At 46.2% G+C, this 23,214-nt stretch overlaps 1 long non-coding RNA gene across 2 annotated transcripts; it reads left to right on the forward strand.

The window, feature by feature from the left end:
* The first annotated feature begins 6,064 nt into the window (after positions 1-6,064).
* Positions 6,065-21,737, forward strand: LOC147756897 (uncharacterized). Of its 2 annotated transcripts, none has more exons than XR_015323697.1 (6): positions 6,065-6,785; positions 11,827-12,011; positions 12,495-12,809; positions 14,186-14,312; positions 18,291-18,412; positions 19,324-21,737. It is a non-coding gene; the product is annotated as an uncharacterized LOC147756897 (long non-coding RNA). The 2 variants fall into 2 exon arrangements; XR_015323696.1 differs by having other exon boundaries at positions 19,305-21,736.
* Positions 21,738-23,214: the final 1,477 nt, after the last annotated feature.

A 23,214-nucleotide genomic window follows, 5' to 3' on the forward strand; every position in this document is an offset into this window, starting at 1 on the left:
ACTGTGTTGGATAGCGTTGTGTCCTTGAATGAGTGCAACAAGCATGTCCTCTACCGATAGTATAAATCTGTATACATAGACATCTGTATGTATGGAATGCATACATAAAAAAACGACATATCTTTTGAATAAGCAGACGGAAGAAATGTTTCCAGCTTTGCCTAAAACGCTGCTCATAGCAAACAACCATGGGGTGTTTTTGTATCATTATTATAATTATAGTTTGCTCACAAGGGGCTGATACGCGTCAAACGTACACAACAAGTATGTGTTACGTTACACATGTGTGCTTGACTAACAACATATTTAATGATTTAATGAAATTAACGAGAGTATCTAAAGTTTCGCAACAGTTTTAGTCTCGCCGAAGAAAAACTGATCTGCGCTGAACGGCTTTTTGATCAGAAAATAGAAAATAATCTGTTACATGAGTATGGTTCCTCTTAATAAATGTTTCGAAGAATCTCTGTATCCAGTCTTAAAGCAAGAGACCATTGATGAATGCGCTAGGAAGATCTTATTCTATTAAAGAAGAATTTTCTTTCAGATCTTAATCGCACGTGTAAATTGTCGTTTTCATATGTCACACACGGCAGATATGGAAATAAATTTTCTCTTTTTAAAAAGAACTAGAAAGTTCGTTCAGAAATGCCGGCTCATATTATATGTTCCTTGTACCACTACATTAATTTCGAGCACGTTCAAAGCCAAAGAAACGCGTTTACAAAGATGTTGGTATCCTTCATCTGTCCATCCATCCGGACGCGGCTGCCCTCGTCATTCTATTCCGGCTGGCGCGTCCCATCTAAGGTAGCGTTTGTCTCTTGTCGTACGCATCATGTTGTAACCACCGCCGCTGCGTGACAGATTGCTGTTGTGTTCAAGCCCGTGATGTGATTGCCCTTTCGCGACCGATGCGCTGTTGGTGGCAATATTGTAGGACGTCGCGTTCCGTCTCGATTTTCTATTCCCTCAGCTGCTGCTGTTGCTACCACCGAAAACGTCGAAGACGGCCAGAAACAATAGAGTACGGTGCAGTGGCCCTCTGGTCCCACAATCTGCCGGCCAAAGCAAAAGGCACAGAAATAGACAGCAGAAACTAGTGTTACGTGTTCGCCTGGTAGTGCCTGATCCGGCCGGGCAGCGACGTTGTAGGACGCACGAGGCCACTTGGCTACCGGCGCCACGACATCGTCCTTATAACACAACGTACAATAACTGCTGCTGCTGCTGTCTACAGCTTCACGTTAGGACTCGTTTGCTCTAATAGGTATTGGTTCGATGTACATAGCTAAACGCCAGACGCCCTGGTAGTAAAGGCAGGAAAACCGCTTGTTGGCGGTCCGTGACTGCGCATACATTTGTCGTATGGTTGCCCAGGCGATCGGCAGCAACAACAACTGCAGGGCTGGCTCGCGGCCGCCTCTACAACGTTGAAGGTAACAAAATAGCGAGGCCGACTTAACGAAAAGTGAGTTAGGTTAACGTGCCTGCTGACTGTTGTGAGTGACTAATAGGTCGCTAGCGTGGCCCACCGTGCCTTTCAGGCGAAATCCTCCGCCGCCTTGACATCGAATATCGGTCGGTCAACAACAGCCGGTATCGAGTCGCCGTCGCTGTCGTTCATGCTAAGAACTCCAATAAAAAAAGTTATGCTTACTACGATGGGACATCGTGGCGCTAAACAACCGCTGGCGGTACCATTGCGTCTGCTACTCACCCTGTCACAATGGTAGACAAAAATGTCGCCTGTAACCAGCGGTGATCTGTGAGGTTAGCGTTCGGACGAGGTGGGGGCGGCGACAAAAAAATGTTGTTTGTTTCCGGGCATAAACTGATTTTGTCCCACTAGCGCCATCTTGATAGGTAGTGGCCGTGCTTGTGGCGGGAAACGGTTTTTGCTGCGGAGAGGGTCGATTCCTTCTTTCAGTGTAAGGATAAATTGGATCAGGTGAACGGCAGGATCAAGTCTTATTCGCTTATTACGTACGCATGCACATACGTGTATGTTAAGGCCTGAAGGGCTAATGTTACGAATTAGCCTCTCAAATGATTCGTCATGATAGCGAGGTAGATTAAGTTCATCCCAGCCGCATAAAAGAAATGTTGGGAACCGTTTGCTTTAAATAATAATAATAACTGCAGTATTCATTGGTTTTGCGTTGTGCAGCAAGAGTTTAAGTAAGCGGTAAGTTGCTAAGGCAATATACATACATATATATATATATTCACGTCAATGTATACTCGTACTAGCCGGCGTTCGCTTTCGTAAAAATGATAACTTATGAAGTTGGCTCAGTCGTCAATTCTGCTTACGGCCTTTATAGTTTCTTATTAGTCAGTTAGTGACCAGGATCTAATGTGGGAGTCACGACTCAGTTTTCGTTAGCAGAGTAGTTGGTCTTCTAGGCACACTATCGAATAGCTATTATACATACTCGAAGTACGTTCTATCTATGCAAATGCTTGTAACGGCTGAATAGCTCGTATAATCCTCACTAGCATTTTTTTCATTTCAACAACTCATATCTACATTTAACTAGTTAAGTTAGTGAAAAAAAAAAAAAAGTTTCTTTTAAAGTAGAAAATTCAAGCCGTTTACATGTACATATCGCAGTCGGAATTTTTCAGCCAAACGCTATGGCAGGAGGAATATGGCCGCAAGACCCTTATCGTATGATACCCAGGTATTGCAGCACGGGCAACCTACTGCCTTAAGCTTTCCATCGAATGTTATAGGCCTGAGGGTTGCATCAAACCGTCGGACATCAGAGTCGCTCTGATCAGGTCACGTTCGATTCGGCAGCTTCGCCCCGGTCCCTTAACGCCAGCCTTCCCTGCGGGGACAATAAACGTAGTACACAATGGTATCTAGGCCCAGCTGGGTCAGATGGGGGTGGAAAAAAGCTTCAAGAATCATGTGGATGTTGATCTGACCTGATCTCTTGCAATAAAAAGCAAAAGTGAAGTTCTGATGATTCTAATAGCGTCGTGGCAAACAAGTACATTGGCGCAATTTTTGAATCTGTTCGCTGGCTCTCATTGCGTACAACTATAATTATCAAAGCAAACTTTTACGTCTGTAATGGCGCACTGCCGCCGTCATGATAACTATATGCGTCGAATACATCCACTTGCATAGGAGGAACGCCATCGCACACCGTGGATCACTGAACGTCTTATCAATTTCGCGGATTCCGATTCGGTCTTCCTTTTATTTTCTATATACATCGTCATCACTAGACATCAGGAAAGACAACAGTAATATAAGGATGAAGCACACAGAGACAAACGATTACGTCGCGTCAACCGAACGCGCAAATTTTCGTCCGATGCGTGACATAGGTTAATTACTCTTATTACCCTTATTCCGTCCTTTAACTCTTCGGCCTCACCATGTCAAACATTTCTAAAGCATAGAAATATATACATATATATATATATATATACAAATGGTCGCAGTTCGGCCGTTTAACAAATGTCTAGATATACCAAACGATTTAACTAAGCGCACTATCGCAGTTGAGCGAAATCCAGACGTGTGCCCGGGTCCTACACGGCATCTTCTGAAATATGAAGTGGGAGGTTACATTGCCTCCGTCGATAGTAACGAAACGCTATCTCACGTCAGCGCGATATATTTTTCCCCACAGAGTTCATTTTCTAAGTAGGTGTTCGATGTTGTTATAACGGCACGTACTTATCAGTTTGATCCTTTGAATCGGTACTCACTCATGCTCATTGCTATTAACCATCTTTCTGTTTCAGCTAGTCGGTTATAACAAGACGCACATATATGCTTTCCAGCTCGCAGTAAGGGGCTGATTTGCTTTTTCCCAAACGAACAATTGTGGTATCGGGTTGATTATCGGATGCTCCACACTGTCCAGGTGCTCATTGCTCCAACAGCGCACTGAGAGGCATGGCTTCTGTCGTCCTATTGGCGCACACGTTCAACGTGGCGGAGCCATATCAGTACCACGACGTGCGGCGGATCGATACGAATTGGAGCAGAAAGTCAGTGCAGAAGCTGATAATGAGGATGAGCATCAAATGCTACTGCTACTATAAACAAGCTTACAATAAGCAACGCGAACAATAGAAGCAGTATCCTAGTGGCATATGCTGCTTTTTTTTGGTTTAGCTCAGATATGCCACGGTAATCACGCGTTTATATATATATATATATGACCTGAATGCACCTATAATGCAGATGTAGAAAAGGTATGGTGGTGAAAAGACCATGTAAGGTGCCATAACCGATTACGGCCGACCAGTTGCTGCCTGGACACATTAGACTCGTCTGACAACGATGTTTCAATTCTTAAAAATGTACCACAGTAAGCATTAAGTGGAATTAGGTAAGGAAGCGATCAGACATGTTGGAGACTGAGCGACATAATCATCCGGTTCAGCCAAGCCTTAGGTAAATTTGGGATGATGATATAGAGGATGGCCTACTGCTCAACGGGAAATCTGTTTTGTCGTACGTCTGTTTGATGCTGATACGATGGTCACAAATGCAGCTCGTTGTCGTGCGCTTCGTTCCTAGGCGTATTAACCTATAGCATAGGTTTTACTCCCTGTTATGAATGGAACGGCTGAATGAACACTGATATCGCTCCCGCAAAACATTATCTTTTACTCTAGCCTGCTTCTAGCTATATACACCTGCCCCTAACTTTGAGCTGCTCGTCCGTCATTTTGACAAGTGCCACAATGGCAAGTGAACTCATGTTGACAGCCGGGCCATGCTGTCGTCGAACTTATGTTTCAGCTGAGCCGGTATCATCTGGTCCTGGTCTGTTTTCTATACTGGTGCGCGTACGTAGCGTTTGCAGTGGTAAACTCCATGTTCGCAAGGTGTCATGCGCACGAAAAACAACGAACGACGGCTGGCCCTCTGTGACGTTCGTGGTGACAAGTCAACCGCCGTGGCCAACTGTGCATGGCTCGTTTAATGGCTTAATTACTTTGTTTTCACGCGGCGAATTTGTATAGACGAGGTTGAGGGTCAGGCAGCATGCGCGCTGTAAGATCAGAGCTCCGTGACGCGATTCCGTATCACCTTCAGCACCTCTTCAATGATACACATAGTGGCACTTTTCTATAACGTATAGACATGTGTGCATGCGTGTATGTGTATGTGTAGTTACATATACGTTCACGCCCTCCAACGTGCACGTTCCTAGAAGGTCGCTAATATTATACGATGTTAATAGTATACTCATATACCGATTTCCCATTGGCACACACACACACACACACGGCTCGTATCGTATACTATTTTTCTAGTTTCAACATAAATGCCTCACAATAGGCCGAATAAACCAGCTGTTTTATGTCGATTTCTACCACTTGAGTTCAATAAGGAAGAAATCAACGTCAGAAAGGTTGCTGTCCTGGAAACAGATTACAGACCTTCCGACGTTTGCAGTGCGTCATCGCAGCTCCTACGTCCACTGGTACCGACAATGCAAGAATTACTATTAGTAAATTATTTATTTATTATTAAGTAAATTATTTATTATTATTATTATATGACAGCGAACGCAATATATTCTACCATTATCAGTCTATGTTTGTATAATAGAATACAACGCTTGTCTTTCTCATATGATATATGCGTATAAGTTCTCGCTTGACTACAAAATTCGGTAACAACAGGCAATACCAAGCAGCAGCAGTAACATTCATCGACGATGGATTCGCTGGTCGCGACCAGCGATCGTTCAATTTACTATCTATTAGGGTCCCTGGCGTCGGCAGAGCGGTAAAATATCGGCACAGCCAACAAGTCAACATACTCGCGCAGAGACACACATGGATACTTTAGCCTACACACCGACGGCCTGATAGGTACCCAACAGTCGCTGAACAGTTCGCCGGATCGTGCGCGTTTTGGCTACTGTTATCTCTCCATATACTTTGAGAGGCTGCAATGACAAAATATCGAAAATGCGGTTACCGCCGCCGCGTCATTGTCGTCATCGGCATCGACGACGACGACGACGACTTCGTTTGCTTTTTTCCTCTTATTTTTATGCCCACTCCAAGGTCGAGCGAAGCATCGGTATCGAAATGGCCCCAGGAAAATGTCTCTGTCGGGACTGATGCTGTGCGACGAGCACCGAAGCCGTCATTACCGTGGCTCTCTCCACCAACGCCGCTGTTGTCGTACCGATGAGCGGCAAACAACTTCGCCGTCAGGCGTCGCGCGAGACCGAGTGCGCACCACTCATACCTGGACAATATCAACACAGTGATCCGACGACAGGCGTTTGGTGTGGAACTGTCACACCGACAATGAGAGGGCTACATGGAATGACAGAGGGACGTAGCTGGATTAGACGTCTGACGAAATGTTGCGAGACGCAACCGGGAGTGTCCCTCAGGACGAAAAATAAAGCCAGCCAGCCAGCCAACCATTTGCACTTCTAACTTCAGGAAGACCTTTCAGGTAGTGGACGCCGATCTAGTCTTTCTTGATCCTGTTGGCAGCAGTGTTTTTCGGAGGGTTGCCCGATGTAGTGTCTATTGCGTTTCAGCCTTCCTTCGTTTTTACATCCGCGTTCGCAAATGCGAGCTATGGCTGGCTATACGCGGTCGTCCACAAAGACATAACAGAGGTCGAACGTAAGAAGATACCGCTGGTTCTGCGCAGATTTCTTGATGATACTGGTAACTGCGCCCCGGTGACAAAATCCGGAATCTCAACGTTTTACTGCTACACAGAAGATTAGCGGAAAGTAAAAGATCCGGACGAAGAGTAACACACAATCGACGTAAGTGAAAAAAAAAAAAAAAAAAAAAAACTATGTTACAGTTAAGGTAAATAGTCAGAGCGTCTGCCCGTTCGGCAAATAGCGGTGCTGATGAGCTACTGTCATTTTCACAGTAGCTATATATACATATATGTATGTGTTCCGGAAAATAGCAGTCATGTGACCGTGGCGTACTGCACTAGATAATTAACGCCTAAAATTATACGTAGATGTCAAACTGAAATGAAGCGTCGATGGTTGCCCAAGCATTCAACCGATTAAATAATATGATACTTTGTTAATATCTAATATCTTCTTATTATATTTAAAATCAAGCAAAGGTAAAGACGACGAAATCGTTAGAGTGTATGTGTGTATACCAGTTTGTCTACCTCATTAGCTTTGAAGTACTAAATTAAGAAAAACGATTAATAATGTACATATTACTTCAGTCGATATAGGCGTTCGTCGATTCACTTAATAAATCTTTGTGATCCGCAGAGTCTTACATCACGATTGAATTGACCTTGATACTACTTAATCTGCTAATTAATGTTATTTCGGTTCGTTGTAGGCAATGGAGATAACTATTTTTTTGTAGAATAAGAAAATGGCTTTGCCTTTTAAATTTTCAACAAGGCTCTTGCATGGATCTAAATCTATGTTTGCTTCGTGTTTCGTTAGGAATTAGGCCATTGCAGCAAACTCTGTGTTCTTCGAATTTACGCTCATATCTAAAAGATGTATCATCATATCGACTCTGTTTACGAATCCGATACTGCACGGATAAATACACATTATCGTGAACATACCCTAGGTCAGATACGAGTTATACCGCTTGCCGCCATCGTATATTTAGATTTCATCGGATTCTCAGCGAACGAAGCTAGACGAACCAAACAACAGCATCACGTCACCAATTGTTTGGCTGTGGCGATTTGGCTTTAAGTGCCTGTAAAAAGGCCACACTGCGACCTTCTGCGAAGCGTTTCCGTGACCACATTATAATGCCGGGTCGCCACACTGATCAGAAGGGTTCGGTCTCTTCGGAACTTCAAAAATCACCCAGCGCTGTCCATGTAGATATAGAAACGATAGTCCGTACAGACAGACAGGCAGGCAGGCCAACGAGGTTCCAGATCATCTCCACCGTATACTATACGTCTCCCATTCGCTATCTTACTTAATTTTGTGCGTATTATGATGATGTTACGTGTATCCAACCAAACCCCCTGATTATTGGTCCTTCTCACGGGTAGGTCGCAGGTTGAATTCGGTCTTCGGAACCGAGTCGCCGAATCAGATGCCACTTTGTCGTTCTGTGCTGTCCCGCCTGGCAGAAAATAATACTTTTTGGTACTTTCGGGAGGTGGCCACTTCTTTAACCCATTCGGGCCCATTACGCTGACAAGCGCCGTAGTTCGGGGAAGAACCGACATTAGCGCGCCGACAGAAAGAACAAATTTTGGGCTAGCGAAACTTAGCCGCGGGCGACAAGGCGACAAACAAGTTCTGCCGTGTGCTTATATATCCATGTTGTACCCGAAGAAGTTAGACAGGCAAAAAGCGGCGACCGACGTCGCACATCATCCAACGTTCGAGACAGGTGTCTGTGAGTGTGGGACCTTGGCGGTTAGCTCAATAACAACAACAGCCCTTAACTTACCATTGCTGGTCGCGTAACTTTTCAACGCGGTACCGCCTGAAAGTTTTTACATAGATGAACCTGCAGCAGCAGCCGTAACTATAGCCGCACTAGCAACGGCAGTAGCTCAGAAAGATTACGATGACCAATTTGGAGACTTCGATTGCGGTCGATAATGGTGGTGACGATCCATTGCTGCTGCTGCTGCTGCTGCTGCTGCTGCTGCCGCTGTTTATATCTCTAAATTTCAACGAAGACGAGACGTTTTTACAGCTTACAGACGCTGCAACTGTAAAACAAGCGGATGGGTTATGTATACAACAAATATTTGATCAAGTTTAAGCATGCAACCATTGGCCAACAGTACGAAATAGAATTATGTACTGTCAAAATAGAAACGGTGCCCGATCAACGTAAAACGCATCATATAGCTTTTTTTTTTTTTTTTTTTTTTTTTTTTTTTTATAGCTGCTAGCTAATAAATGCAAGTACTATTTTGCAACGACACTGTGTCGCGATTCCTTAGGCCGCGTTCGTGGTCGTCTTCGTGAGGCGCGCATTTTTCCTATTCTGTCCGCTGTAAGCCAACGAGTTCTGTTATGTCATGCGTCGGTCCTATACAAGCCTACAAAACCTGTATACAATTCACATATAACAGTCAATGTACATGCCGGATAAATTGTATACTGCACCATCACACGAATCGAGTCTAGTGCTCAGCGATCCAATGTAGCAGCTACCGATCCCAGCTTACCGGTACCAGTCAGTCAGTCTGCCTGCCTGCCTGCCTATCGATTTCGTAATTACAAATAGAAGACGATGACAACAACGGCAGAAATTCCAACAGGGGCAGCAGTCATGACGGCGACAATACCTACAGAAGCGAAACCCGTCGACGCCCGCACAACGGCCAATCGCCACGGCAGAGGGCGCAGTTGTCGTAACACGCCATACCGCACAATACTGACTAGCGCAGTGTAGATGACGCGACCTTGGACGACGCGTGACTGAGAGGTCACTTTCATTGTGCACAAACCGCCAACAGCGGTCGCCACCGCTATCGTGGCTGTAAACATCACACGCCGATATATGCGACACTCGCAATGCTTGCTGAGTCAAACCCATTCATCTGTCTATTTCTATTAAAGCATAGCTTAAGCAAGGCTGTCGCTATGCTACCTCGCGGACGCTCTGACATGGCTCTCTAGCTAATTTACGCTAGTAGTCGCCGCAGCTGGCAACAGCGGTAGCAACTACAATCGACCATAGTGTTAATAGCTAGAAGAAACAACTGTCCGACGCTATTGTAATAGCAATTCGTTGATCGACCTGTTCGAACCCGTCGAACGTCGACAAGATGAATCTATAACTTAGGGATAATAAAAAAAAAAACAGATACAAGTAAGATAGAACGGCTGCTTCTGGAGTCTACAGTCCGAGGAAGTCGCTAACTCGAACACAATATGTTGTATGAACACAATATGGGGGGAAATGGGGACGAAGGAAACCGAGCGAGAGAAAACGTATCCAAGAAGGAAAACTATTGGAGTCGAGGTAGAATAACGGTCCAGTGTTTAACGATACTGAGACGTTAAGCATTCTGTTTTCTCATTTATGATATTGTATGGGGCAGGAGTGAGCAGCAACTGGGACATGATCAACGATTAGCTTGATATGTAGGTCGCTGTTGATAGTAATACTGGAGGATGAGCCAAGTAGAGTCAATGAAACTTGGGGTACACCGAATGCTATAGGTATACAAGCAGATAGTGGGCTTAGCAGCAGAGAGGTTCGTGTGTCTAACGGCTTGTGTTCCCAACACTACGCAAGGGCCGGTCCTGCTACCATCTAGTTACTGGCCTATCCGACTATTGCCCGCCTCTCTCGTTAACTGTAGAGCAAAGAGCGGCAGAGCATGATCCGGCTGTTTTAAGTGGCTGATGTTATCCTCATCGTTCTCACGTTGTTGATGACGAAGTCATCATATGTGTCGGCCATTGCACCCTGTACGTCACTGGGTTCCTTTGGTTCGACTAGATAATGCAAAGCTCGTAAAGCAGTAAGCATGACATGGCAGGGTACAGGACAGCGGCCAGACAAGACACTGGTTAATGCGATTGATCATGCTACGGAAACAGAATATTAAACACCTGGTGTAGTGATAATCCGTTGGACTCTAGTTAAACAGATACAACTTTCACATGTCTCAACCCGATTTTCCTCAATGGAGGCCAAGCAACTTTTAAGACGCCACCCTTTTTCTAATGACGTCATTGAAAAAGGTCCACGTATTTGATGAATACACACTCGCCGGAACAACTTATACGGGCAGAGAATGCGCGCGCTGTGTAACGTCTAACGTGATCTGGATGTAAAACTCGAAGCATTTCATTTGATATGCCAATGAACAATACTCACAAATTATATAATAATATATCGATACGATAATTAGGCCGAACTTCTGAACTTAATTTATGAATCTAACAGTCGCACTAGATTGTGCGAACCTAGCACAGCAGGCCAAAATTAAATTACGGAAGACGAGAAATGCATCCTTCCCCCTTTATATACGTACATATTATGGCGAATATATCAGAGTTATTTGCCCATACGGTTGGGGTTCATTGTCTGAAATAAATCAAAGACAGCTACCCTATAGATAGATTCTATCATTTTCACGGAACAGACGTAACAACTTTATGGTTACCACAATCTCTGTTGAAAACCAATCAAACAGAAGCAATATGACGTTAAAATGAGAAACAGAATTATACTTTTACAGCATGTATGTTACGTTCCTGTTTTGTCGCTAATTATCAAAACGAATCGTGCGCTGGAATCAGACTAACTTGTGCAACTTATGAAGTAGATGATGAGCTGGACCTCAAAGCTAATGAAGACGAGACTAAATAAGATGGGAAACGATTCGCTTGAAAATGCGTTAATTCAGAGAGATTAATAGTCGAATACGCTAGCAGCCATAGAAACTTCCTTGCCCTTCGCAACATGTCTATGCCGTCCGTCCTGACCTACCAGTTCAGATCAGGTCTTCGGAGCACCGTCACTACTCTTAACCGATACCAAACCAGAGAAATATATACAGCCTCTTGTTATTCATGTTGCTATCACTGACGCTCTGTTGGTATTACACTATCAGTCGGTAGACGTTCCATTCGTTCGTTCATGTGAAAGCCTTGGTTTAGTTCGGATGATTTTATTACATTATCTTTGCTGCGTTGGCTGTAATGCTTTACGCATCGTGTATGTGACCGACCAACAGACAGACCGTCTACGAACGTACTATTTGTGGATTTGGGTGTTTTGGGGATTTGTATGGTTGAACGGTAGCATCCCCGGTCTAACTGATTTCAAACGCTACTATAACATTGTAACAATAATCTTCTTTTCTAATTATAGGAGTGGGGAATGTGCCGCGGTCAGCTGCTCAGCCAGCCTGCCAGTCAGTTAGGAAACGTTTCACAATAGAAATGCATATGAGTACACGTGGATATATAACCCAGAGAATCTACCGGCCGGGTCGAAACCAGAGGCAACACCGCAGCTGTTGGGTCTGCTGAATCATTGAGGAGCCGTCAGCAGGGGTATTGACGTTATTATTGTATTATTGCGAGGACATGCCCACCCGATCATTCGCCTGCCCCCCCCCCCGCTCGCTTTCACTCCAAGTGAATCGATAATATTAATGATGGGTACAATTTTTAGTCTTTCTACTTCCACCGAACCAGATGGCATTCGATATGATGCTAGAGAAATTGTCTTGTATTCATATGTTGTTGGTGCTGATAGCAATATTTTTGTCTATGATGAAGATAGCACTCACGGTACGTATGTGTTTGTCTAAATACACATATGAGAAATACAACTATTGTTGTGTTTGTCCTATTGTCTTTCTTCAACTCGCTGCCCCATCCAGCCTCGGCCGTTCGCCAGGACGAACCGTCACAGTTACCTTAAATAGTAACAGACAGGACCGATCAAGCAACTACTTAAACAATCAACCACTCGTAGCGAGCCGAAATCGTACGACTGTTCATGTTACACCGTTGACGATTGTGACGTTACAGGTCCAACGATCGGCGTTTATCACCAGCACAGCCGTAGCCGCAACTATAGGACGACAACGACGCCGAAGACGACGAAAACGAACAGTGTGTGATATCTTCTCCCTATGCTGACGACGCAGAGCGCGGTAAATTGGTTCTTTTAATTGGCATTCCCATCGCCATCGCCGGCGCCAGCGCCACCGCCACCGCCACCGCCATCGCAGGCAGCATCAACAACAAGATCGTCGTAGTCAACGGCCGCAGCGCCGCCACATTGCATTACGTCAGAACCATGCAGAGAGAGGAAGAGAGTTCTAGCATTACAACGGCCTGGACGTTTGTCTCATATCTTTTTCATCTTGATTTTTCTTTCCGTCTCCCCTCTCGTTGCGGCTTCGCTAATGTGCCACCGTTATGGCTTATACAATAACGCGTAAAGCTATCACACACTAAAGATACGTACTACTTCGCTCAGCTGCCGCCGTTACCCTTGCATTATAGCTCATGGCTATGATACATCTTTCTTTCTGTTTTGTGCACTTTTGTTGAAGCACAGCGGTCGGTCGGTCGGTCGGTCGGTCGGTCGGTCGGTCGGTCGGTCGGTCGGTCGGTCGGTCGGTCGGTCGGTCGGTCGGTCGGTCGGTCGGTCGGTCGGTCGGTCGGTCGGTCGGTCGGTCGGTCGGTCGGTCGGTCGGTCGGTCGGTCGGTCGGTCGGTCGGTCGGTCGGTCGGTCGGTCGGGTCGGTCGGTCGGTCGGTCGGTCGGTCGGTCGGTCGGTCGGTCGGTCGGTCGGTCGGTCGGTCGGTCGGTCGGTCGGTCGGTCGGTCGGTCGGTCGGTCGGTCGGTCGGTCGGTCGGTCGGTCGGTCGGTCGGTCGGTCGGTCGGTCGGTCGGTCGGTCGGTCGGTCGGTCGGTCGGTCGGTCGGTCGGTCGGTCGGTCGGTCGGTCGGTCGGTCGGTCGGTCGGTCGGTCGGTCGGTCGGTCGGTCGGTCGGTCGGTCGGTCGGTCGGTCGGTCGGTCGGTCGGTCGGTCGGTCGGTCGGTCGGTCGGTCGGTCGGTCGGTCGGTCGGTCGGTCGGTCGGTCGGTCGGTCGGTCGGTCGGTCGGTCGGTCGGTCGGTCGGTCGGTCGGTCGGTCGGTCGGTCGGTCGGTCGGTCGGTCGGTCGGTCGGTCGGTCGGTCGGTCGGTCGGTCGGTCGGTCGGTCGGTCGGTCGGTCGGTCGGTCGGTCGGTCGGTCGGTCGGTCGGTCGGTCGGTCGGTCGGTCGGGCGGTCGGTCGGTCGGTCGGTCGGTCGGTCGGTCGGTCGGTCGGTCGGTCGGTCGGTCGGTCGGTCGGTCGGTCGGTCGGTCGCGGTCGGTCGGTCGGTCGGTCGGTCGGTCGGTCGGTCGGTCGGTCGGTCGGTCGGTCGGTCGGTCGCGGTCGGTCGGTCGGTCGGTCGGTCGGTCGGTCGGTCGGTCGGTCGGTCGGTCGGTCGGTCGGTCGGTCGGTCGGTCGGTCGGTCGGTCGGTCGGTCGGTCGGTCGGTCGGTCGGTCGGTCGGTCGGTCGGTCGGTCGGTCGGTCGGTCGGTCGGTCGGTCGGTCGGTCGGTCGGTCGGTCGGTCCGTCGGTCGGTCGGTCGGTCGGTCGGTCGGTCGGTCGGTCGGTCGGTCGGTCGGTCGGTCGGTCGGTCGGTCGGTCGGTCGGTGAATTTAGCACTTGCGCCTGCTTTTTTTCAGACACTTCGTTCTTCTTTGCCGGTATTGGCTGGCCTATTCGCGGCCAGGTGAGCCGAAAGTTGCCACAATAAGAAATAATGACGGAAATTACCACATCAATGGATTAAAGCGAATAATCAGTAGGCCGGTAAGGGATGACATGATGTCCTAACTAGCGAACTTTAAATTCAGTTGTCTTTGAACATATGCATGAGATTGTAGCGCTAATACAAAGAGAGATTCTTCACCACTAGTCAAGAGTTTGCCGCGCCGCAATAACTGATCCATGACTCGCTCTCACGGCAGAAACGGTGGCGGAACTGTTTCTGCTGCAAGAAACTAGAGCGGCTTCATTGTATTGAACAGAATATTTTGTCTTAGCAAGATACACGCGTCTATACTGTGACGAGATTGTCGATTTTCAGACATCTATTTAGAAGATGATAAAGAGATTGGCCAAACAAAATGTTAATTAATCAGCTAGTGAATTCCGTAATCATCCTTCTAGGGTACGTCGAACATAAGTCTGAACCAAAAATACTGGCCGGTCTTAGGGCGTTCAGGATATGTTAGACCGAACTATCATGTATCAGACGACTTTCATACAGACAGTTAGGGTTCGTGTCTCATCATTTACAACAAGTGACGTTCGAACACATACCCAGTTTTCAAAGGGAACTCAAAGTAAAAGCTTCACTTAGGTAACGTACAGGTAAAGCACACTTACTCATTTGAAGCTACTTAGCATTGGCCAATTTTTATTTTTAGTGATTCCACGTCGCTTCCGGCGTCGTGATGGCAGACAGATAAATGACCACCCGCACATACGTTCGTAGCTCCGATGCCACGAACTTGTTTTCGATACTAGCGACTGACAGTATCTAATTGAAGAATAGATCTATAGAAGAAGAATAAACCTGTATATTTTGTTAAACGTTTCTAGTTAGTATTCAGGCTGGTCCGCCAGAGTCGTACGTAGCCACAGCGGTAAACGACTGGCTGCGAAATTAATAAGTACAATACAGAAAAACCAAGCTGTTGGCTTCGATTCAGAGTTTCAAGAGTAATAATCCGGCTCTTTTTTTCGCCAATTTTCTTACTCTCCGCATTTAAAGTTGGGTATAAAAAACTTTAATTTAGCCACACACGCACATACAGTTCTCTTCGAGCTTATTAGTTATCATCTAGAGAATAGGCACTTTGTGTGATTACCGAGTGAACCAAAGGCTGGTCAGCTAAGATATCTCCAATTATACATATTGCTGCTCTGAAAGCAAAAAAAAAAGTCATAGTTTAGCAAATCATGCCAAATAGAAATCTTGCTTAGCAATGGTATATCTGAAGCAGGTCCTCTATCAAATACTCGTTTGCTGGTCACATTGGTGCCTGGCAAAATCAATAGCACCGCGTTCGTACAGTCGGTAACCATTAGGTCGTGGCTCCGTAGAAGAGAAGACAGGTAGATACAACATGACGGTACATCACCAGAAAGCGGACCGTCAGACTTGACTCTCATCGATATCTGCTGTAGCCAATTACACGGCGGCGGGTGTTTAGTTTCAACTACGCGTATCCCTGTGATGATTAGGACAAGTACTGATGATTCAACCTAATTCGAAATAGTATCGACAGACTGCTGTCCGTCGTCCGCTGAACGTTGACGGCTGCTCGCGCCTGACTCCCGATTTTTGTCGCTGCCCACACCGAAGCGACAGAAGGGGAATAATGGAGAAAAGCTAACACCAGAAAATGCAGATTGACTGATTATCCACAGCCATCGTCGTATCGGTCGCTGGTCCTCTCAGACCGAACTCCTGGAACAGGACTGTGCTGGCTACATAAACGCAGGCTTGGAGAAAAGCAAGACTGCTGACCTCGTGCCCGTCCTTGTTATGGTTGTAATCACAAGACACACGCTTACCGTAGACATATATACGCATATATGGATCCACATGCAGACCATACAACGCCTAAAGATATTAGAAAAAAGATACTGAAATCGGCAATTTCAAAATGGACTTACTTACGTATTTTACTTGTCGGTACTCATGATGGAAGTTGAACCTCATAGCAGACGCAAACCGGCCTAGGTTAGTTCGGAGAGGATCATCTAGAGTAGGAGCTGAAGGCTGAAGCTTGTGTTCAGTTTATTCTATGCAGTTCGTTCGTTCGCTCACTCGCTCGCTCGCTCGCTTTCTATCTTTGCTCCTCTTAATGTTCATTCTTCAGATATCGAAGTTGACGAGGCAGATGTCCGTCAAGGAAAGAACCTGTTGTGATCTCCGCAGTAGACACGATTACGTGAGCCGACCGGCTCTTGCAGAAGGGGCGGGTCGAAGCGATTTGGTCGACGGCCTGTTGCCTATCGTCCAAATGCTCGAAGGGTGAGAACTACGAGGGCATCATGCAAATGTTCAGTAAAGGTGACATTCTAACCTCGGATGCCACAGCGGCAACTGACTAGCCGGCTGACCAATTAGAATTTGTGCTGGCCTGGGTCATCGTCATCATGTTCACCTACGACACGGTAGTAATAGCAGCAGAGAATGTTGTATGTAGCAGTTATCTTGCTTACTTTCTTAACGAAAAGCAAATTATAGCTTTGGTCTCTAAGTGGTCAGCAAGTGTTGGCCTGATCTGTTGCGAATGACGTCTGCTCGCACGCCTGCCTATCAGGTCAGGTATGTTCGAAATGTCGCGTGCATTTTCAGACTCGCATGCCAGCCAATTTTCCTCTACCCGCAGCTTACACTCCAACCTGTATATATATATATATATATCCAGTTCCAAATGTGGATTCTACATTTAGCTTAAGAAGCTTGGCGACAACACCTTGACGTTACAGATATGACCTAGCTCGGACCTCAAGCACAACCGTCGAACATTTGGAATTTCACTAAATGCAAATGTGTAGGTGCTTCGGAACATCTTTGTTCGTGTGTGAGTGTCTTTATTTGCGCGGATCTCCCTTGACGCCGACGTGTACACGCAAAAAAAGTTATATATATATATATTAAAGGAAAATAAGAAGATAGAACTTAGAAGGTGAGCATCGACGAAAAAAAAGCCAGGGGAAAACGAGTGGAAGAAGAAGAGCTCATCGGCGGCGAAAAGATCTAGAGATGCGTGAAGATGTTCGTCAGCGATAACGCCGGATATCATGAAGATACTATCGAGCCGCGGCGTAACGCAGACAAGACATATACAGATAGACACGCACACGGAGATGTGGTCTTATGGTGTATATATATATATATATTGTACAAACATAGTCGATAGGTCCTTCGACTTATTCTTTGCTTGATCTCTTTCTCTTGCTTTTATATATATATATATGTATATAAGCAATAAAGGTGACCAGTCAAGCCCGACTAGCTGCTGGAAATGCAGTAGAAACAAACCGGGCCCCGGACACACGGCATTGCCAGCCAGCCAAGCAGCCGTAATAGTATCACTCGCTTCTTCACCTTCAGAAATCCTCCTACTTCGCACACCGTCTGAATCTCTACTATATCGGCTAGAACTGCCGTTGCTGCACTTAGCACTATATATATATATATATTTGTCTAGCTCGCCGATACGGTTAGCGTTGTTGTGATATCAGTGCCGTCGCAATACGCGCCAGCACCAATACTACCCTTACCATGCAAGAGATGTCATGTGAGATACAAGCAGTGAAAAAAACCTGTTTGTGTACAACTGATTCAAGATTTTTTTTGGAGGATGGAAAAGCGTTGGGTTAGACGACGCCGCTGGGGTTTGGGCAACCGTGTTACATTCTGGTTCGTCGTCGTTGTTTCACTGCTCTTGTTGTTGAAGAAGTAATTCCTGTGAGAATAGGGCGGCAACCGCTGTCGTTAGTGTATTATTTCTCTATATAACAATGATATTCAATATTATCGTTGATCTCTTCGGGCGCACGGTTTTTTGCCATCGTACACTTCAGTAATTGTTTGTAGTGTGCCCTCGTGCTTTGCAACTATAGCATAGGTTTTTTTTCGATAGCGTACAGAACGATTTGAAGCTAGCAAGTTTGTTGCCAGCAGGGATCATCCAACGATCATAAGGCAGGACCATCATGTAATATCACTGACGTACTTTTTGTATTACGTGTCATATGTTACAGGGTTCAACAAATCGAGCACGTATATCTTGCGGACATTTCTCCAATTGTTTGGCTCTGTCTTGAAACATATTCTCGCCTACGAGTGCGAGTAAGAAAAATACGAAGAAAAAACGAGTGAGAAGGTACTACGAACTGCCTAAGCACATTCATGATAACATTAAAAAGAACTATACATGACAACTATGGTAGGGTGGCATGTTTTAACCAGCAAATGTTTGAAATATGGAATGAAAAGCGAAACTGTCGATTTCGATGACCTACGTATTAAATTGATCTGTGTAGCGTAACGAGGCCTGATCCGAAGGGAAGAACCCTTATTTGAGTATGACGCATAAGCAGATAGATGTGATTGGTGAACTTTAAAATTCATCAAAATATTTTATAAGATACAATGGGCGTTACCAATGACGTTTGACACAGGCAAAAAGAAGCACAGCTGTTCTGACAGACGCTCAATCTGGCGCTTGATTGCTGACAAGAAGATTTTCATTATCCAAGTATACTAGGCTTATATAAAATTACATCTACAAAGAATATTGATTGTCTGCTACACCTGGTAGGGCATCTACCATGTGGCTTACTAGTTATTGAGATCAAAAGCCGGGGCGTACGAAGATCTGTGGAAAACGTTCAATGGTTTGTCGATGTTCCGCCCTGTTACTCTATATGTTTTGAGTACACTTTGACTCTCGGTCACATACATCCGATACTACACTTCTAGTGGAATCTTAACGTTTAAAACCGTCGAACGGCATTGATGTAGGTAAAGAACCTCCTAACTGCAAGTCATTATGCCATCGCCTATTCGGCCGAAAGTGTTTTGCGGAAGTTCTATATGATCATACAAATCATAGTTAATTCGTGCTTGAGCTAGACCTTGCATTTTTCAAAAATGAGCACGAGAGATTTTTATGGCGCCGTTCACTCTAGCGCCTAGTTTGAGCTTGTACGAGAAAAGGCACCAAAAACGAATGTCAGCTGCGGGTTACATATCGATATTTTTTTGTTGAAAAGTCGCTTACGGAAATTCCAGCTGTTCAACTCATGTCTGGCTCAGTTCATCCACGAGGCAACTGCCCTGACAGAAAAGGTCGCGATGGGATTTCAGACTTCGGAAAGATGGGGCTCGAAACAAGAGCAGCCGACGACAAAGATACAGAAGAAAAAGACGCCATCATCGAACAGACTGCGGCAACAGACTAATTAACCAAACGAGCGAGCAGCTAAGATAGGGTCTACATTCGTTACGGCCCCGATACGATCTCGCATGCCGGCTTCCATTTCGACTCGTCACTCGGTTGCCAGTGGATTGTCAGTCTAACTTAAATCTCGACTAGTCCGAACCAGCTAGCGCAGATCTCCCGTCGACTGAAACAGGTAAATCGGTCTCGGTTGCTCACCAACGCCCGCTGCAGCCGTTGCCATACGATCGAGCCGCCGCGGATACCGCACCGCGTTCGGGCATCATTCAGTCTAACCGGGTACGGGTTACGGGATATGGATGCTCGCGTCGACGCGACCAGTGACCGTTGCCGTGATCGTCGAAGTCGGTAAGTAATTTCAAGCAGTAGCGGCGTCCGTCAGCTTGGTCAGTCGGTTCGTTCCCTCCACTACTCATCAGCACAACTGCGACCACTCATCCATCCGCATCTATCCGGCTGGCCACGTTTTTTTCTCGTTCAGAAGCTACAAACGAGCTTTGGGAAGGCAGACGTGAAGTGCGGGTGACAGACAGGACAATGAAGGTCTATGTTCAGGCGAAATAGAATAGCACCATGGCGTTGAACATTGGGGTCGACTAACGCGCCCCTAGAGTCAGGCATAAAAGGCAGAATAAAAGGAGGGAGAGAGGGTGTTTGTGTTTGTGTGTGTGTGTGTGTGTGTGGCTGTCAGTTGTAGAAGATAAGTCAATTGATTGCTCCGGGTCCCGTTGGTATGTTCTTGTTGTTATTATTTTTTATGGGCTTATCCGACGGATAACAATAATGTAGCATTATATGTATAATATGAAATATCGATAAGAGATATCAGTCAGTCGGCGTCGTTCTTCATCTAACGGTATTTTTCTTGGTACCGAGTTTCGCCATATGTACAGTTACAGTTAGTTTAAGCCATTACTTTTTGATATAGCGAAAAGGCCGGCTGACTAATAGGCGTTGGTTTGACGATCTGTAGTACGAACAATAGGCACGTTCAGTCCCCTAATAGGTGTAGTCTTCATATGACTATTGTCGGCGTAAAGCCGATCCACGATTCTAAAGATGAGGCAAGAAAAAGCTTGACTTTTTCTATACTTGGAGCGCACGAGTTATCCAAATGCGTGTTTCCGTCTTATTGACGGTGTCGTCGTACGGTATGACGCTGCCATAAAAGCTCCCTTCGACGCCAATGCAGCGTCAAAATGTAACGATGACTATTAACAATATATACATAATTCATTCGTGTCGCTGATCAGAACTTTGCCAGCTCCGCGTCGTTCCTTTGACGCTGACGTGGCCGCCGCCACAGCAAGCGACAACGCTTAATTAACGCTCAGCCGGCGCGCTCGTTAATCTATTTATCCATTCATTTACGTCTGTCGATCTATATTTCTAGTTCACTTTCGCTTGAGATGACAATAGTAATTAGGTTACGTTCATTGTAGTGATAGCAGCGATCAGGATTGTTGTGACCGTTCTTCGGAACAGAGAGAATCTCAGACGGAAACATTTTTGTGCGTACGGTAAAAACGATTGCCTAAGGTTAACGGCGATCAGACCTGTCAGCGGATCAATTAAGCTTTCAGTGTGTGATAATAGTTTCGTTTCATTCGATAGTCGCGGGTGTGCACTACGTGCAACGATTACAACGACAAAGTTGTCGTCGGCCTTAAATGCATGTACCGTGTATGTATAGACAGATACGTTTCAAGTTCTAAATGAAAAAGCAGGCCGCCTTCGTCAACGGACGAAGGCCGTCGACGTGCAGTCGCGCCTAAAGTAGAAGACATACAGCTAACGGTCGGTCGTGTGAGAATCACCCCTATAACACCGGTTTGCTATATTCTGTTCATTACCGGCTTAGGGTAGCAGCGCTGTACCTGCAGCGGTTTTCTAACTAAAATCATAGCCCCCCAAATCGAATATATGGTATGTGTGAGTATGTATAACTGACAAATTGATGATGGGGAGGGCTAAAGGCCTTTTCCCAGAAGATTGATACCAATTCTGTGTAATAAGATAACGCTACGCTGATTTGTTTTACCCATATTTATTCCTATTTGTGCAAACTTGGTCATTTATCGTATACAAGATGTAATCAATAGAGGCAGAGGGAAGTACGATGTCGATACGGGATCTTTTTTAATTGGTAAATAAATTTTTCTCCGCTATCCCATACGGTTGTTTTCTATTTTGTTTTAAGCCAACCTTTACCCATCTAGTGAAGTTGTGATCTGATAGAATTCAAGCCGTCTGATGTACGAGTTAATTTTTCAGCTGTACCTGCTTAGATACGCGGCTGAATTGTGACTTCATTCGAGATAATGAATATCTATCGACTACGCGATTGTTAAACGTACGCTTCTCTGTTTTGATCAGCTAAACTTTTTTCACGTTAGCATTAATGGTAATACGTCCGCGATTCGTATTTTGTTACGATATAGTTGTCCTTGACTCATGTCGATTTAAAGGTAATAAACTATCGAAACTTGTAATGTGCTACCGCAATATATAGTCGTCGTAAACGAGGACCATTCTAGCTCGGTCATAATGTTGCTGCGTTCTGTACCTCTAGCGTAATGATCTTCGCAACTTCACGCCCGAACATAAAGCTATTTTCCCTCTACAGTTTCTTTTATGGTTCCCTTCGCAAAACCTAGCGACATCCGCTTCGCTTCGTATAGGTTGTTGTCCATGTCTCATTGGCCCACGCTCTTCGTACGGAACGAACTTTACCCCCCACATTTTGCCTTCAGTAAGTCCATCTTTTCCTAATCCGCCTGCAGACAGTTCCGATCGACAGCAACAGGCAGGTCTGCGGGCAAGTTTATGTGCTTGTCCTAATTCGCGCGTTCCCGAGGGGAACACCGATTGCCGTCACCATTGCCGTCGCACCATTCCTGTCATCGTTCCTGTTACCGTCAATAGAAGGATTTAATGTTCAACCGTGTTACTGGGGGAAGGGGGAGATAGAATTGTGCTGATCGATTCCTGATGCTGAGTGGGGATGCGCCCGTCACGACCGAAGGCCAATATAATAGATAACTATATCCAAGCGACGCAGACGACGATTAGAATGAGACTAGCAGTATCAGCATCCGCCCGCAGTTGGCAGTGCTTGCCGCGGCGGTAGTCAATAGGCTTCTGCTGTCCACTATGACAGGACATTTGCTACCGCCTCTTGTCTCGCCCTCGATTCTATTGTTACTGTGGCCTGCGGGTGTGCGTCCGCTGGCCAATCCTGATCCTCGGTGTGTTAGTGTGTCGTCGCTTCTACCGCCTTTGTTGTTGTTAAACAAGTATCGTCGATGATGATGACGACAATCAGCGATGGCGCCTCGAACACGAGCAGCACCAATGAAAGCAACAGTTGCGGTCGTCGTAAAGGGTGTCGGTCTTCTTCACGCAGCACCCTCAATGGCTGCTAGCTGGTTCGACGTTGGCACCACCTCCGTTTAAACGTGAAGATAAGTAGCAAGTATGCTACCCACCGGCTGGGTGACCGGGAGATCACCGGAAACCCATGGTTTTCAATGAAGCCAACACAGGCCGACTGGCTAGGTGACTAACTGACTGAGTAAACGAAGTAAAACACCTTCAAATGGTGCCGCCCATTGCTGGCCGTTGCCCCCTTCCCCTTCATACTTCACCGCCGTCTCTTTCATCGTGCTAGAGTCACCATCGCTATGAAAAGCTACCGTAACAGTAGTCGCCGTGAGCAATCA

This window comes from Varroa destructor, unplaced genomic scaffold, assembly GCF_002443255.2.
Source record: "Varroa destructor unplaced genomic scaffold, Vdes_3.0 BEIS01000003.1, whole genome shotgun sequence".
Classification (NCBI taxonomy): domain Eukaryota; kingdom Metazoa; phylum Arthropoda; class Arachnida; order Mesostigmata; family Varroidae; genus Varroa; species Varroa destructor.